Source organism: Rutidosis leptorrhynchoides, chromosome 4 (assembly GCF_046630445.1).
Source record: "Rutidosis leptorrhynchoides isolate AG116_Rl617_1_P2 chromosome 4, CSIRO_AGI_Rlap_v1, whole genome shotgun sequence".
NCBI classification, from domain to species: Eukaryota; Viridiplantae; Streptophyta; class Magnoliopsida; order Asterales; family Asteraceae; genus Rutidosis; species Rutidosis leptorrhynchoides.
Genome location: NC_092336.1, coordinates 272,215,366 through 272,235,630, shown reverse-complemented (window position 1 = coordinate 272,235,630; position 20,265 = coordinate 272,215,366).

The following is a 20,265-nucleotide window of genomic DNA, read 5'->3' as shown; positions in this document are numbered from 1 at the left end:
CCCAACAACAACAACAACAACTACAGCAGCAACTACACCAATCATCCCAACAACAATAATAACCGCAACAACAACAACAATCAGAAGCAGCTATGCCAAAGGTGTGAAAAGTATCACTCGGGCTTCTGCACCAAATTTTGCAACAAGTGTAAAAGAAATGGTCATAGCGCGGCGAAGTGTGAGGTCTACGGACCAGGGGTTAATAGAACGAAAGGAACAAATGGTGTCGGAACGAGTAATGGCGGAGCAAGTAGTGTCGGAGCAAGTTATGCCAATGTAGTTTGTTATAAATGTGGAAAACCGGGCCACATTATTAGAAATTGCCTGAACCAGGAGAACACGAATGGACAAGGCCGCGGAAGAGTTTTCAATATTAATGCGGCAGAGGCACAGGAAGACCCGGAGCTTGTTACGGGTACGTTTCTTATTGACAATAAATCTGCTTACGTTTTATTTGATTCGGGTGCGGATAGAAGCTATATGAGTAGAGATTTTTGTGCTAAATTAAGTTGTCCATTGACGCCTTTGGATAGTAAATTTTTACTCGAATTAGCAAATGGTAAATTAATTTCAGCAGATAATATATGTCAGAATCGAGAAATTAAACTGGTTAGCGAAACATTTAAGATTGATTTGATACCAGTAGAGTTAGGGAGTTTTGATGTGATAATCGGTATGGACTGGTTGAAAGAAGTGAAAGCAGAGATCGTTTGTTACAAAAATGCAATTCGCATTATACGAGAAAAAAGAAAACCCTTAATGGTGTACGGAGAAAAGGGCAACACGAAGCTACATCTTATTAGTAATTTGAAGGCACAAAAACTAATAAGAAAAGGTTGCTATGCTATTCTAACACACGTCGAGAAAGTACAAACTGAAGAAAAGAGCATCAATGATGTTCCCATTGCAAAAGAATTTCCCGATGTATTTCCGAAAGAATTACCGGGATTACCCCCACATCGATCCGTTGAATTTCAAATAGATCTTGTACCAGGAGCTGCACCAATAGCTCGTGCTCCTTACAGACTCGCACCCAGCGAGATGAAAGAACTACAAAGCCAATTACAAGAACTTTTAGAGCGTGGTTTCATTCGACCAAGCACATCACCGTGGGGAGCTCCTGTTTTGTTTGTCAAGAAGAAAGATGGTACATTCAGGTTGTGTATCGACTACCGAGAGTTGAAAAAACTTACCATCAAGAACCGCTACCCACTACCGAGAATCAACGACTTATTTAATCAACTACAAGGCTTGTCTGTTTATTTAAAGATTGACTTACGTTCCGGGTATCATCAAATGCGGGTGAAAGAAGATGATATTCCAAAGACTGCTTTCAGAACACGTTACGGTCATTACGAGTTTATGGTCATGCCATTTGGTTTAACTAATACACCAGCTGTGTTCATGGACCTTATGAACTGAGTGTGTGGACCATACCTTGACAAGTTTGTCATTGTTTTCATTGATGACATACTTATTTACTCAAAGAATGACCAAGAACACGGTGAACATTTGAGAAAGGTGTTAGAAGTATTGAGGAAGGAAGAATTGTACGCTAAGTTTTCAAAGTGTGCATTTTGGTTGGAAGAAGTTCAATTCCTCGGTCACATAGTGAACAAAGAAGGTATTAAGGTGGATTCGGCAAAGATAGAAACTGTTGAAAAGTGGGAAACCCCGAAAACTCCGAAACACATACGCCAGTTTTTAGGACTAGCTGGTTACTACAGAAGGTTCATCCAAGACTTTTCCAGAATAGCAAAACCCTTGACTGCATTAACGCATAAAGGGAAGAAATTTGAATGGAATGATGAACAAGAGAAAGCGTTTCAGTTATTGAAGAAAAAGCTAACTACGGCACCTATATTGTCATTGCCTGAAGGGAATGATGATTTTGTGATTTATTGTGACGCATCAAAGAAAGGTCTCGGTTGTGTATTAATGCAACGAACGAAGGTGATTGCTTATGCGTCTAGACAATTGAAGATTCACGAACAAAATTATACGACACATGATTTGGAATTAGGCGCGGTTGTGTTTGCATTAAAGACTTGGAGGCACTACTTATATGGGGTCAAAAGTATTATATATACCGACCACAAAAGTCTTCAACACATATTTAATCAGAAATAACTGAATATGAGGCAGCGTAGGTGGATTGAATTATTGAATGATTACGACTTTGAGATTCGTTACCACCCGGGGAAGGCAAATGTGGTAGCCGATGCCTTGAGCAGGAAGGACAGAGAACCCATTCGAGTAAAATCTATGAATATAATGATTCACACTAACCTTACTACTCAAATAAAGGAGGCGCAACAAGGAGTTTTAAAAGAGGAAAATTTAAAGGATGAAATACCCAAAGGATCGGAGAAGCATCTTAATATTCGGGAAGACGGAACCCGGTATAGGGCTGAAAGGATTTGGGTACCAAAATTTGGAGATATGAGAGAAATGGTACTTAGAGAAGCTCATAAAACCAGATACTCAATACATCCTGGAACGGGGAAGATGTACAAGGATCTCAAGAAACATTTTTGGTGGTCGGGTATGAAAGCCGATGTTGCTAAATATGTAGGAGAATGTTTGACGTGTTCTAAGGTCAAAGCTGAGCATCAGAAACCATCAGGTCTACTTCAACAACCCGAAATCCCAGAATGGAAATGGGAAAACATTACCATGGATTTCATCACTAAATTGCCAAGGACTGCAAGTGGTTTTGATAATATTTGGGTAATAGTTGATCGTCTCACCAAATCAGCACACTTCCTGCCAATAAGAGAAGATGACAAGATGGAGAAGTTAGCACGACTGTATTTGAAGGAAGTCGTCTCCAGACATGGAATACCAATCTCTATTATCTCTGATAGGGATGGCAGATTTATTTCAAGATTCTGGCAGACATTACAGCAAGCATTAGGAACTCGTATAGACATGAGTACTGCCTATCATCCACAAACTGATGGGCAGAGCGAAAGAACGATACAAACGCTTGAAGACATGCTACGAGCATGTGTTATTGATTTCGAAAACAGTTGGGATCGACATCTACCGTTAGCAGAATTTTCCTACAACAACAGCTACCTTTCAAGCATTGAGATGGCGCCGTTTAAAGCACTTTATGGTAGAAAGTGCAGGTCTCCGATTTTTTGGAGTGAAGTGGGGGATAGACAGATTACGGGTCCGGAGATTATACAAGAAACTACCGAGAAGATCATCCAAATTCAACAACGGTTGAAAACCGCCCAAAGTCGACAAAAGAGCTACGCTGACATTAAAAGAAAAGATATAGAATTTGAAATTGGAGAGATGGTCATGCTTAAAGTTGCACCTTGGAAGGGCGTTGTTCGATTTGGTAAACGAGGGAAATTAAATCCAAGGTATATTGGACCATTCAAGATTATTGATCGTGTCGGACCAGTAGCTTACCGACTTGAGTTACCTCAACAACTCGCGGCTGTACATAACACTTTCCACGTCTCGAATTTGAAGAAATGTTTTGCTAAAGAAGATCTCACTATTCCGTTAGATGAAATCCAAATCAACGAAAAACTTCAATTCATCGAAGAACCCGTCGAAATAATGGATCGTGAGGTTAAAAGACTTAAGCAAAACAAGATACCAATTGTTAAGGTTCGATGGAATGCTCGTAGAGGACCCGAGTTCACCTGGGAGCATGAAGATCAGATGAAGAAGAAATACCCGCATCTAGTTCCAGAAGATTCGTCAACACCTTCAACAGCTTAAAATTTCGGGACGAAATTTATTTAACGGGTAGGTACTGTAGTGACCCGAACTTTTCCATGTTTATATATATTAATTGAGATTGATATTTACATGATTAAATGTTTCCAACATGTTAAGCAATCAAACTTGTTAAGACTTGATTAATTGAAATATGTTTCATATAGACAATTGACCACCCAAGTTGACCGGTGATTCACGAACGTTAAAACTTGTAAAAACTATATGATGACATATATATGGATATATATATAGTTAACATGATACTATGATAAGTAAACATATCATTAAGTATATTAACAATGAACTACATATGTAAAAACAAGACTACTAACTTAATGATTTTTAAACGAGACATATATGTAACGATTATCGTTGTAAAGACATTTAATGTATATATATCATATTAAGAGATATTCATACATGATAATATCATGATAATATAATAATTTAAAATCTCATTTGATATTATAAACATTGGGTTAACAACATTTAACAAGATCGTTAACCTAAAGGTTTCAAAACAACACTTACATGTAACGACTAACGATGACTTAACGACTCAGTTAAAATGTATATACATGTAGTGTTTTAATATGTATTTATACACTTTTGAAAGACTTCAATACAATTATCAAAATACTTCTACTTAACAAAAATTCTTACAATTACATCCTCGTTCAGTTTCATCAACAATTCTACTCGTATGCACCCGTATTCGTACTCGTACAATACACAGCTTTTAGATGTATGTACTATTGGTATATACACTCCAATGATCAGCTCTTAGCAGCCCATGTGAGTCACCTAACACATGTGGGAACCATCATTTAGCAACTAGCATGAAATATCTCATAAAATTACAAAAATATGAGTAATCATTCATGACTTATTTACATGAAAACAAAATTACATATCCTTTATATCTAATCCATACACCAACGACCAAAAACACCTACAAACACTTTCATTCTTCAATTTTCTTCATCTAATTGATCTCTCTCAAGTTCTATCTTCAAGTTCTAAGTGTTCTTCATAAATTCTTCAAGTTCTAGTTACATAAAATCAAGAATACTTTCAAGTTTGCTAGCTCACTTCCAATCTTGTAAGGTGATCATCCAACCTCAAGAAATCTTTGTTTCTTACAGTAGGTTATCATTCTAATACAAGGTAATAATCATATTCAAACTTTGGTTCAATTTCTATAACTATAACAATCTTATTTCAAGTGATGATCTTACTTGAACTTGTTTTCGTGTCATGATTATGCTTCAAGAACTTCGAGCCATCCAAGGATCCGTTGAAGCTAGATCCATTTTTCTCTTTTCCAGTAGGTTTATCCAAGGAACTTAAGGTAGTAATGATGTTCATAACATCATTCGATTCATACATATAAAGCTATCTTATTCGAAGGTTTAAACTTGTAATCACTAGAACATAGTTTAGTTAATTCTAAACTTGTTCGCAAACAAAAGTTAATCCTTCTAACTTGACTTTTAAAATCAACTAAACACATGTTCTATATCTATATGATATGCTAACTTAATGATTTAAAACCTGGAAACACGAAAAACACCGTAAAACCGGATTTACGCCGTCGTAGTAACACCGCGGGCTGTTTTGGGTTAGTTAATTAAAAACTATGATAAACTTTGATTTAAAAGTTGTTATTCTGAGAAAATGATTTTTATTATGAACATGAAACTATATCCAAAAATTATGGTTAAACTCAAAGTGGAAGTATGTTTTCTAAAATGGTCATCTAGACGTCGTTCTTTCGACTGAAATGCCTACCTTTACAAAAATGACTTGTAACTTATTTTTCCGACTATAAACCTATACTTTTTATGTTTAAATTCATAAAATAGAGTTCAATATGAAACCATAGCAATTTGATTCACTCAAAACGGATTTAAAATGAAGAAGTTATGGGTAAAACAAGATTAGATAATTTTTCTCATTTTAGCTACGTGAAAATTGGTAACAAATCTATTCCAACCATAACTTAATCAACTTGTATTTTATATTATGTAATCTTGAGATACCATAGACACGTATACAATGTTTCGACCTATCATGTCGACACATCTATATATATTTCGGAACAACCATAGACACTCTATATGTGAATGTTGGAGTTAGCTATACAGGGTTGAGGTTGATTCCAAAATATATATAGTTTGAGTTGTGATCAATACTGAGATACGTATACACTGGGTCGTGGATTGATTCAAGATAATATTTATCGATTTATTTCTGTACATCTAACTGTGGACAACTAGTTGTAGGTTACTAACGAGGACAGCTGACTTAATAAACTTAAAACATCAAAATATATTAAAAGTGTTGTAAATATATTTTGAACATACTTTGATATATATGTATATATTGTTATAGGTTCGTGAATCAACCAGTGGCCAAGTCTTACTTCCCGACGAAGTAAAAATCTGTGAAAGTGAGTTATAGTCCCACTTTTGAAATCTAATATTTTTGGGATGAGAATACATGCACGTTTTATAAATGATTTACAAAATAGACACAAGTACATGAAACTACATTCTATGGTTGAATTATCGAAATCGAATATGCCCCTTTTTATTAAGTCTGGTAATCTAAGAATTAGGGAACAGACACCCTAATTGACGCGAATCCTAAAGATAGATCTATCGGGCCCAACAAGCCCCATCCAAAGTACCGGATGCTTTAGTACTTCAAATTTATATCATATCCGAAGGGTGTCCCGGAATGATGGGGATATTCTTATATATGCATCTTGTTAATGTCGGTTACCAGGTGTTCACCATATGAATGATTTTTATCTCTATGTATGGGATGTGTATTGAAATATGAAATCTTGTGGTCTATTATTATGATTTGATATATATAGGTTAAACTTATAACTCACCAACATTTTGTTGACGTTTTAAGCATGTTTATTCTCAGGTGATTATTAAGAGCTTCCGCTGTCGCATACTTAAATAAGGACGAGATTTGGAGTCCATGCTTGTATGATATTGTGTAAAAACTGCATTCAAGAAACTTATTTTGTTGTAACATATTTGTATTGTAAACCATTATGTAATGGTCGTGTGTAAACAGGATATTTTAGATTATCATTATTTGATAATCTACGTAAAGCTTTTTAAACCTTTATTGATGAAATAAAGGTTATGGTTTGTTTTAAAATGAATGCAGTCTTTGAAAAACGTCTCATATAGAGGTCAAAACCTCGCAACGAAATCAATTAATATGGAACGTTTTTAATCAATAAGAACGGGACATTTCATAACAAGCCCCATCCAAAGTACCGGATGCTTTAGTACTTCGAATTTATCATGTTCGAAGGGAGTCCCGGAATGATAGGAGATATTCTATATGCATCTTGTTAAGGTCGGTTACCAGGTGTTCACCATATGAATGATTTTTATCTCTATGCAGTTTGCGAAATGCCTGATACGAGATGTGTATTTATGAGAAATGAAATTTTGTGGTCTATTATTACAATTTGATAAATATATAGGTTAAACCTATAACTCACCAACATTTTTTGTTGACGTTTTAAGCATGTTTATTCTCAGGTGATTGTTAAGAGCTTCCGCTGTTGCATACTAAATTAAGGACAAGATTTGGAGTCCATGCTTGTATAATATTGTTTAAAAACTGCATTCGAAGGCATATATTGATGTGTAATATTATTGTAAACCATTATGTAATGGTCGTGTGAAAACGCTATATTTTAGATTATCATTATTTGATAATCGTCGTAATATTTTAAAAGTTATGGTTTGTTTTAAAATCGAATGCAGCCTTTGAAAAATGTCTCATATAGAGGTCAAAACCTCGCAACGAAATTAATTAATATGGAACGTTTATAATCAATATGAACGGGACATTTCATTTGAATGTTCGACCTGCCCAGATGAACAACAAGTGAAAATCATACCCTTTTACACTTTTAACGCTAGACGAAGGTTCGAAACTAACGTGGCTAGTTCCTGCATTCCTGAAATACCCAAAGGCACCACATTTTGCCATTAAACACACACTAGTCCGCATATTCGCCGAAAATCCATTTTGACCCTTAACAAAGTCAAATTCTCACATTTACAAGTTTTGACTTCAAAACACCACCAACACAAGTTTATACTTTAACTTAACTCATTTTAAGTTTATAAACTCAACTAAATCGATAATCGGGTACAAACATCATCAAACCCTAATTTTGACTCTATTCAAAATTAGTCAACCAATCGAACACAAAAGGTTTCCATTACTTCAATAATCACTAAATACTAGTGATTACACTCATTGCAAGTCTCACATGTATAAATTTGCTCACCAAACCCAAAACCACCTACAACACCAATAAACCTGAATCCTAGTTATCATCTTCCATTAAGAACTAGTGGGGTTCCATTTTTGAACATACAATCAAAAGCCCTAAATTTAGATGATGAACACGAAAACGAAAATTCAGAGTTAGAGCTTACCGCTACTATCAACTTGTAGCTAAGAACGAGGAGAAGGAGGTTGCCTCTAGCGCCAAAATCGAATCAAGAATCTTCCTTTCCAAAATTTCTCTTGAATGATTTGGAGAAATGAAGAAAAGAGAGGAAATGTAGAAGAAAAAGGAAAAAAAAAATAATAAGAAAATGAGATGGGTGGATGAGATTTAATATCTCAAACAGCTCCACATGCGAAATGACAGAAATGACAGAATAATGTGGCCTTAGTATCGGATCGGTGGTCGTTTCGACCCATTTAGATAAGATTATGTGTAATCATTCTCAGGTAATAAAGATTAGGAAAAGGCTCAGTAAAATAAGAACTCGGAGTAATTTCTAGTACTGGTAATCAGTGAGTGGAACTGTCTATCGAAAATAGCATGGGGGTCGGAAATGATGCTATAATGGTGATTTATTAGATTACCATGCGTTAGACTGGTTACCATGGAATAGGTTATTTTTGATATGTTTGTGTTACACGATTTATGTGCACATGTAAATCCGTCATGTGGTGGCCTGGACTAAAATGAGGTTAACTGAGACAGAAAGGTTGGGTCTAATGACTACTATTTATGTGGTATTGAACTGCATGATGCATGTGTCGCGTTTGAAAGATTTTACTGTTGATTCAGTAGTATGGACTATAGATAAACCCTAGCCCGGTCAGCTAGTGGTTGCAGACCCGTACAAGCCGCCGATCCTCATGTGGTTGTAAATGCTGTTAGGTGTTAGCAATTTAGATATTGTTGATGTATGATTTGATACCGTATGTTATAGTTATTCACTTAGCTTTGTGCTAATCCCCCACATCTTCCCCTGTAAGTTTCAGATTCTTTTGCATGTTAGATTTTGGGGTGAAGATGGATTGCTAAAGATATGTTTGACAAATGTGAACTCTAATGTCGTGCTTTGTAACTAGAAATTGATGGTTTAACGTAACACCGAACTAGTGCTTATGATTAAATGAATACTATTAAAATATATAAGATATGATATGGTTATATATATCATATTTACTTCGTTTATGATTTAAAAAAATATACAGTGTTACAGTTTGTGCGTAACCACGAAATCCTTTGGGAGGCGGTCAATGTATAAGCTCCATGCATTCTGGCATGAAAAGTCATATTCGAATTTTCAGGAATTGACAACTCCAAGTATCAAGAGTTGACCAATCATTCAAATTATTTCACGTGCTGTCTAAAGTTTAAGGCTTAACCTTTTCCTTATATATAGGACATTGAACTCGGCAGAAAATCGGTCTGCAAGAAGGGCCTAGGGCCTCGCTTTTCGAACACTTGGTAGTTCTCATAGATTACATATTTTCTCTTTCCCACAATGTTTCCCTCTCTAGAATCCATGTATAACTCTTATTCCAGACTCAAATCTTATTTGATCCAGAGATTGGTTGTTTTGCCACCTTCACCGAAATTTTATATCGCAATTAAGGTTTGGATGTTTAACAGAGAACAAAAAATTGATCAAACCTTTTGTCACCAAAGAGATTTTTACTGTGTCTATACTCAAGTTTTGTCCGAATATGTTTGATCAAAAACGTTAATATAAATTGATTCTCGATTAATCTCTATTTTAATATCAGGGTTTTCTCAATAATTTAAAGGCCGTAGACGAAAATAAAAATGAGCCCACATATACGTTAAAATTTATTACTACGCATAAAAAATAATACTTCATTTTATCTATTTATTTACTTACATTGTATTTAACTATTAAAAGACAGGTATTTTAATTTTAATTGATAATTTTTTATTTCACTTAATTAAATATATTGAGAAAATATTTACATATTCAAAATTTTGCGTCCTAAATTTTTAGACTCTAGGCGAATTTAATAGAGTCAATATATTATACGGTCAACAAGTCCATTATTTTGTATTATCACATGTGTACTTATCATCATAGAGTTCCTAGTATTGTGGACTGTTAGTTGTGTATAGCATCAGATAGGAGCAATGTACTCTGTATAAATAATATCCGATGGAATGAGGAATACACACAGAATTACACACTTACATTATCTTATATGGTATCAGGCCATTAACCTTCCCAAGCCGATCTTTTCTTCATCACTTTCTTCAATCTCTTCAATTTATTTTCCATGGCCACCGCTAGGTTACACCACGCAATTACAGTAAACAATATCAAAAACTTCATTCCAATTACCCTTGAACTAAACACAAGTCATTACTCTTCATGGGCTGAATTATTCAAAATTCATTGCCAAGCCTTTGATGTTCTTGACCACATCATCCCATCCACCGATGATTCTTCTGGTTCTTCTAACACTGGCCAAACTCAACAAATTGGTGCTGCTGATTGGGCCAAGCTAGATGCTATCGTTCTCTCCTAGATTTACGGTACTCTCTCCAATGAGTTTCTTCTCAACATACTCACTCCTGGTTCCACCGCTCAACAAACGTGGGATCGAATCAAAGGTATCTTTCATGACAATCAAAATTCAAGGGCCGTTCACCTCGCTACTAAATTTTCCAACACCAAACTCGAAGCTTTCTCCAATATGTCTGCTTACTGCCAGGAGATGAAGCATCTTGCTGATCAATTAAATGACGTAGGCAACAAAATTGATGAAGACAAACTTGTGCTACAATTGATTAGTGGTCTCAGTGACGGATATGATACCGTAAGCTCTTTTATCACACACGCCAAAAAGCTTCCCTCGTTTTCTGAAGCCAGATCGATGTTGATTTTGGAAGAGACAAGAAAAATGAAGCAAAATCCGACACCTAATCATCTTAATCCTGCTGCTGTTTTAGTCGCTACTGCAACTTCATCTTCACCGTCACCACAGAGAGCTCCGACACCTCAGCAATCGCTCAATCGAAACAATTATGGAAGGGGTCGATCTAATTACAGGGGTAATGGAAGAGGACGTGGTTTTTCTAATCGGGGCAGAGGAAGATCCAACTACTCGGGTCAGAATTATCAATCAGGTTATGGATCAGCTTATGGACCCAACACAAATGCAATTAATTCGGCCCAATGGCCTTACGGCCCAAACTCATGGCAAAACCCAAACTGGTTTGTTCCTCCTTGTCCTTACCCTACCACGAATTGGGTCAGGCCCAACAACTCTTCAAATCAGTCTGGTATACTTGGGCCTCGACCACAACAAAATTATGCACATTCTACCGCACCAACGGATATCGAGGAAGCTTTGCACACTATGACACTAAACCCACCCGACGACAACTGGTACATGGACACCGGCGCCACCTCCCACATGAGAGGTATGCAAGGTAATCTTACTTCTTATTATCCAACGAGGCTGCCTTCACGTATTATAGTCGGAAATGGTCATGGGCTTCCTATCTTGGGCTATGGCTCATCCACTTTATCTATTAATCCCACTCGTCCACTATACTTATCTAACATCCTGCACTCGCCTACCTTAATTAAAAACCTCATATCTGTACGCCGTTTAACTACTGAAAATAACTTATCTATTGAATTTGATCCATTTGGTTTTACTTTGAAGGACTTTTCGAAGGGGACCCCACTAATGCGGTGCAACAGCACCGGTGATCTTTATCCATTCAAGCCTTCCACTTTGCCGCCAACATCAAATCATTCTGCATTTTTTGCTTTTTCTCAAGACTTATGGCACAAGCGTTTAGGACATCCAGGCGTGAATATCATAAAGTCTCTTAGGAATAAAAATTGTATTCATTTTAATTCTAGCAATAAACGAACATTTTGTCAATCTTGTGTTTTTGGCAAACATATACGTCTACCATTTTATGCTTCTTCTAATAGCACTATTGCTCCCTTTGATATTATTCATAGTGATTTATGGACTTCTCCGATAACTAGTTATGGTGGTCATAAACATTATTTGCTACTTCTCGACAACTTTACCAACTTTGTATGGACAATACCTATTATAAATAAGTCACAAGTTTTCACCATATTTCTTGCCTTTCACAAAATGATAAAAACTCAATTCGGTACAAAAATAAAAACATTTCAATGCGATAATGGCACCGAATACAATAACAAACAATTTCACTCATTTTGTTCTCAAAATGGTATGCTTTTTCGCTTCTCTTGTCCGTATACATCATCCCAAAACGGTAAAGCCGAACGCAAGATTCGAGCTATTAACAACATCATGTGAACTATACTTGCTCACTCCTCTGTTCCACCTAATTTCTGGCCTCATGCACTCGAAACCGCTACCTATCTTTTAAATATTCTCCCATAAAAACAATACAACAATCTTTCACCTACTCAATTGCTCTATCATCGCACTCCCTCTTATGACACGCTTCGCATTTTCGGTTGTCTATGTTATCCACTTCTCCCTTCTTCAACCATTAATAAACTACAACCTCATTCAAAACCATGTGTTTTCTTAGGATACCCCAACGATCACCGGGGATACAAATGTTATGACATGACCACCAACAAAATCATCATTTCCCGCCATGTTCTTTTTGACGAAAATACATTTCCTTTTGCTACTTCACAACAACCAAAAACTGACTATAAATTCTTATCACATGCTCTCCATCCATATTATTATAATGCTACTACTCCTATCTCATCTTCACAATCACCTTCTGATGACTTACACTCTCCTTCGTCCCCACCTACTGGCCACAATTTTTCTGGCCCAACAGGCCCAACAACATCACTTACTTCCAATTCTAATGCGCCTAGTCCACTTTCCTCTCCTAGCCCACTGTCTCAATAAGTGAACTCTCCTGATCCTAATACTAACCCTACGCAAACTCACTCTCCTGACATGAACAACTCTATCTCAAATCCGTCTCCTACTCCTTCTGTCCAATCTACTCATCCCATGACTACACGAGGTAAGGCAGGCATTGTCAAACCTAAACAAGTATTCAATCTTTCAACCTTCACTACAATTTCTCCCCTCCCATCCAATCCTAAATATGCTCTTAACGACCCTAACTGGTACCTTTTGGATAATGAGACGTGGACCCTTGTCCCCCGTCAACCACATATGCATGTTATCCGCTCTATGTGGATTTTTAGACACAAAACACGTTCTGATGACACATTTGAACGATACAAAGCACGTTTAGTAGGCGACGGTCGTGCTCAAAAACTAGGGATTGATTGTCATGAAACATTTAGCCCCGTCGTAAAACCCGCTACTATTCGTACTGTTTTGAGCATTGCCGTATCTAATCATTGGTCTATTCACCAGCTCGATGTTAAAAATGCATTTTTACATGGCAACTTATCGAAAACAGTTTACATGCATCAACCCTTGGGTTTTCGGGATCCCAAATATCCTAATTGCTATATGGCTTAAAACAGGCGCCTCGAGCTTGGTATCAACGGTTCGAGGATTTTGTATATACTATCGGGTTTGTACATAGTAAATGTGATCACTCCTTATTTGTCTATCGTCACAGGCAACACACAGCATATCTACTTTTATACGTAGACGACATCATCTTAGTTACCTCATCTAATTCTCTTCAGACATCACTACTTGATCTTCTAGGTAAAGAATTTGCAATGAAGGATTTGGGACAATTAAGTTCATTTTTGGGAATATCTGTTTCACGAACAAAAGAAGGATTGTTTCTAACTCAGAGTGCTTATGCACAAGATATTATTTCTAGAGCTGGTATGTTACACTGTAATCCCTCTACAACGCCGGTAGATACACTTGGTAAGCAAAGTGCTAAGCTTGGGGTTCCATACTCGAAACCCACACTTTATAGGAGTCTAGCCGGTGCTCTTCAATATCTTACTTTTACTCGGCCCGACATATCCTACGCGGTTCAACAAGTCTGCCTTCACATGCATGCACTTTATACCTCTCATGTTCATGCACTAAAACGCATTATACGATACATCAAAGGTACTCTTTCCATGGGCCTGCATATTACACCTTCAACCTCACGCGACTTAGTTTCGTTTACCGATGCCGACTGGGCAGGATGCCCCGACACTAGACGGTCTACCTCTGGTTATTGCGTTTATCTTGGTGATAATTTGATTTCTTGGTCTTCAAAACGACAACTCATTGTTTCTCGTTCAAGTTCAGAAGCTGAGTATCGAGGAGTGGCTAATGTTGTCGCCGAAGCATGTTGGCTACGCAACTTATTGCTTGAACTACACTGCCCAATACCGAAAGCTACCTTAGTTTTCTGTGACAACGTCAGCGCCATTTATTTATCCGGTAATCCAGTTCAACATCAAAGAACCAAACACATTGAACTCGACATACATTTTGTACGCGAAAAGGTAGCTAAAGGCCAAGTACGGATTCTACATGTTCCTACTGTAGCGACCCGACCAAATCGTCATTGACGGCGCCGTCTACTTAGGTCCCGTTACGTGGTCATAAGTCTTTAAAACAACGTTGACCAAAAGATATGTCGCATTCATTTCAAATGTAAAGGTTGTTCAAGTTTTACAAGAATAGTTCCACCACACGTTACGATACCAAGTTTAAGTACAAATGAAACTTATGCGACACAATTTAAAAGTATCCAAAAGACGCTCCATGTATGCATGTATACTCGACATCCAATGCAAGTATCAAAATAATGAGCGGAAGCATGTATCATGTATCGTTCAAGGACCTGAGAAAAACATAGAAATCTGTCAACGAAAACGTTGGTGAAATCATAGGTTTAAGTAAATAAGTACAAGTGAACCACAAGATTTGCATCAATGAAATAATAGTAATACATTCCAAAAGTTTGTTTCACGAGCACCCAATTATCAATGCTTAACGTTTCCTTCCATTGAACCCCATCACTTAGTGCTAGAACATACACTGTTTCTCGAAAATATATTTCATTCGTAAACGGTAGCGAACCGTTTGAATGAGGGTTTGTCAAACCCATATGGATCCATACAACATAAGTTCTCGCTTACACCCGGCAAGTGTAACTAATGATAATCGAATTGAGGATTTTGTTCTAAACTCGTATGTAGAATGTTTGTTTTCCTGTACTTGTGTTCACTTAGTTCAAAAGAATCGTTTATGTTTTCTCATCCCAAATATAAGTTCAAAAAGAGTAAAAGTGGGACTATGATCTCACCTTGAGTGCACGAGTAGTAAAGTACTTCAACAAGTAAACGTGTGCAAAGAACAATGCTAGTCTTGACCTAAACAATAGGTTGTATCAATAACGGTAAACACGATAGGTCAAAGATGTTCAATTAGTCCTATGGCTCGTTACGACTCGATTATTTAGCATGTGAAATCAAATTGCCAAGTTTCATGCAAGATACAAGTATATAAATAAGTTAGGAAGGTTGCATAATCATTTGGTTAAGTTTGACAAAAAGTCAAACTTTGGTCGGTCAAAGTCAACGAAAGTCAACACGTTCGGGTCGGGTTCCGAACTATTTTTCTAATCTTAGAAATCATATATGAGCATGTTGGCCAAGTTACATGTTAATCGGAGGTGCGTAGCATGCCAAACATTATTCAAAAATTGACCAAGTTGGACAGAATTCTGGCCAGGCCATTTGGCGCGCCGCGCGGGGTAGGGGCGCGCCGCGCCACCCTCTGTGCAGGTCTGTTTCTGTTTTTCCCAAGTATGCACGAGCCAAAACCTTTTCCAACCCAACTCTTGACCCGCAAACACTTATAATGCCTATTATATATCGTTGGAAAGGTATTTTGACGAGGAATACAACTAAGTACATTTCATCAATCAAACTTCCACTTACAACAACCAAAAACCGTAATTAAACATTCATAATCAAAGTTTAAGTTCCAAAAACGCATTTTATGATTCGGGCAACCAATTTACATGTATGTTATGCCGTTTCGAAGGTAATCAAACACACATTGCAACAAAACACTTAACAACAATATCTCATAGCATTTGACGCATCAAAAGTTCATGTAAAGCTCATCAAACCCTAATCCAAAATCACAAATTCAACAATCTTGCATATGAAACTAATCCATGTCAACCTACATACCAATTTGAAGCTAGTGATGTTAGGAACACAATTAAAACATGAACTTTCATCATTCAACAACATATGAACACCTAAAACTCAAGATTAAGCAAGCATTCTTTCAATATGAACTAGTTACATCAAAATATCAAAAACGAGCATACAAATCACATAAACAAACTAGACTCGAGCCATAGACACTAATTAACAACCTTATAACTTAAAAATCTCAAGAACACAAGAATTAGTGATTTTAGAAAGTTACCCAAAATTGATGAAATCGGTATGGAAACGAAGAGGAGATCACGAGGAGTTCAAATATGCAATTTGTTTTGATCGAATCCTTCTTGAACGAATTTGGATGATGATTGAAGGTTTGAGAGTTTTGAGAGAAAAAGGTGAAGTATTATTTGGGAGGTGATAAAATGAATGGAGGGGAAAGAGTTGACTAGTTGACCTAGTCATCTCTTTCTCCATTTGGCAACTTTAGTCCCTCAACTTAGGAAACGGGTACGGGAATTACCTAAACGAGATAATTCAAACGCGTATTAACGAGATGTGTTATAAACATATAACGGAACTTAAATAGTTAAACGGAAAAGTAAATGGAAAAAGGCGGGATGTTACATTACCTACACCTTAAAAGAAATTTCGTCCCGAAATTTAAGTAGGCGTAGTAGTCGTTGTTTCTTCCTCGAGATCTTGCGTTTCCGAATTCACGAATAGATGAGGATACTTCCTTTGCATTTGATCTTGTCTTTCCCAAGTAAACTCGGGTCCCCTTTTGGCGTTCCAACGGACTTTAACAATCGGGATTCGGCTTTGTTTCAATGTCTTGACGGAGGTGTCCACAATTTCAACCGGTTCCTCCACAAAATGAAGTTTGTCATCAATGGTAAGCTCCTCGAGAGGAATGACGATATCGGGTTCGGCAAGACACTTTTTCAAGTTAGATACATGGAAAGTAGGATGAACGGAGCTCAATTGAGGCGGAAGATCCAAACGATAAGCAACGGTTCCAATACGCTTCAAGATTTCGAAAGGACCAATATACCGCGGATTTAGCTTCCCGCGTTTCCCAAAACGGATTACACCCTTCCAAGGTGCGACTTTTAACATTACTCGGTCACCGACTTGAAATTCAAGATCGTTGCGTCGTTTATCGGTATAGCTCTTTTGACGACTTCGGGCCGTCCTAAGCCTATCTCGGATTTGAACGATTTTCTCGGTGGTTTCGTGAATGAGTTCGGGTCCGGTGATTTGCACGTCGCCTACCTCGGCCCAACAAAGAGGTGAACGACATTTGCGGCCATATAGCGCTTCAAAAGGTGCGGCTTTAATACTCGCGTGATAACTATTGTTGTAAGAGAACTCGGCGAGAGGTAAGTGCTTGTCCCAAGCTTTTCCGAAGTCAACCACGCAAGCTCGTAACATGTCCTCTAAGGTTTGAATTGTACGTTCGCTTTGTCCATCGGTTTGAGGATGATATGCGGTGCTCATGTCTAAACGCGTTCCCAACGCTTCTTGCAATGTACGCCAAAATCTAGAAACGAAACGGCCATCTCGGTCGGAGATAATCGATAAAGGTACACCGTGTCGGGCTACGATCTCCTTAATGTAAAGTTGTGCAAGTTTCTCCATTTTGTCCGTTTCTTTCATGGCAAGGAAGTGTGCGGATTTGGTGAGACGGTCAACAATAACCCAAATGGTATCATAACCGCCCGTCGTTTTTGGTAGTTTGGTGATAAAATCCATCGTTATCCCTTCCCACTTCCATTGCGGGATCTCGGGTTGTCGAAGTAGTCCGGACGGTCTTTGGTGTTCGGCTTTGACTTTGGAACATGTCAAACACTTGGAAACATAAGTAGCTACTTCCCTTTTGATATTCGGCCACCAATATAGCTGTTTAAGGTCGTGGTACATCTTATTGGCACCGGGGTGAATCGAGTATCGTGACTTATGGGCTTCATCTAAAATAAGGCTTCGTAGGTCCCCATAACTAGGCACCCAAATTCTTCCGGCGAAATATCGGAGTCCGGTTTCTTTAACTTCGAATCGAGAGGTGAGGACGTTCAAGTGTTCGAGAGAGATGTTTTCATCCTTAAGAGCCTCATCTTGGGCTACCCGAATTTGGCTATTAAGGTTGGTGTGAATGGTGATGTTTAAAGCTCGGACACGGAGAGGCACCACTCTTTCTTTTCGACTTAAGGCATCGGCTACTACATTTGCCTTCCCGGGATGGTAACGAAGCTCGCAATCGTAATCGTTCAAAGTTTCAATCCACCGTCGTTGTCTCATGTTTAGTTGCTTTTGATCGAAAATGTGTTGGAGACTTTTGTGGTCGGTAAAGATAGTACTCTTGGTTCCATAAAGATAGTGTCTCCACATTTTAAGTGCAAAGACAACGGCTCCGAGTTCGAGATCATGTGTCGTATAGTTTCGTTCATGAATTTTAAGTTGTCGAGAAGCATAAGCAATGACTTTCGTTCGTTGCATCAATACACACCCAAAACCATGTTTTGAGGCATCGCAATATACAACAAAGTCATCATTGCCTTCGGGAAGTGACAAGATAGGAGCGGTGGTTAGCTTCGTTTTCAAGATTTGGAATGCGGATTCATGTTCGGTCGCCCAAATGAATTTCTTTCCCTTGTGAGTCAAGGCGGTTAGAGGACGTGCAACCAAAGAGAAATTTTCGATGAATCTACGATAGTACCCGGCGAGACCCAAAAATTGACGAATGTGAGTAGGAGTAGTAGGAGTCTCCCATTTGCTAATGGCTTCGATTTTCGATGGATCGACTTTAATACCTTGGTCACTTACAACATGACCAAGAAATTGAACTTCCTTTAACTAAAATTCACACTTGGAGAATTTGGCATAGAGTTGTTCTTGTCTTAAAAGTTCAAGCACAAGTCGGAGATGTTGTTCGTGCTCTTCTTCATTTTTAGAATAGATCAATATGTCATCGATGAACACAATAACGAATTTATCGAGATACGGTTTGCACACGCGGTTCATAAGATCCATGAACACCGCCGGTGCGTTAGTGAGACCAAATGGCATGACAAGGAATTCATAACTACCATAACGAGTTCGGAAAGCGGTTTTGGAGACATCTTCCCCCTTAACCCTCAATTGATGATAACCCGAGCGGAGATCGATTTTCGAATATACACAAGACCCTTGTAGTTGATCAAAGAGGTCATCGATGCGAGGAAGAGGATATCGGTTCTTAACCGTCAATTTATTTAGTTCGCGATAATCAATGCACATTCGTAGGGATCCGTCTTTCTTTTTAACAAACAAAATCGGAGCGCCCCAAGGTGAATGGCTAGGTTGGATAAAACCACGATCAAGTAGTTCTTGGATTTGACTTTGCAATTCTTGCATTTCAGATGGAGCGAGTCTATATGGTGCACGCGCTACGGGTGCGGCTCCCGGAACAAGATCGATTTGGAATTCAACCGGTCGATGAGGCGGAAGACCCGGCAATTCATCGGGAAATACATCGGAATAGTCACTAACAATTGGCACATCATCGATGTGCTTCTCATCGGACTCGACTTTCTTAACGTGGGCAAGGATCGCAAAACAACCCTTACGGAGTAGTTTTCTAACTTTAAGGCACGAAACGAGGTTGAGTCTGGTGCAACTCTTATCGCCATAAACAATCAAAGGTTCACCATTCTCGATAGGAATTCGGATTGCGTTAAGATCACAAAGAATGTGGGATTTCATTTTGACTAACCAATTCATACCGATTATTACATCAAAGCTTCCTAGTTCCATGGGTATCAAGTCAATTTCAAATTCCTTACCCAAAATGTTTAACGTACACCCCCGGTAATATGTGTCGGCACTTAATAGTTTTCCGTTAGCTACTTCAATGGTATAAGTGGTATCTAATGGAAGAGGTGGAGTGCTAAAAGAATGAGTCAAAGTCTTGGATACAAAGCATTTATCGGCACCCGAATCGAATAAGCAAGAGACATAAGAATTGTTGAGAAGAAACGTACCCGTGACTAGTTCAGTGTCATCCCGGGCTTCCTCGGTGTTGATGTTGAAA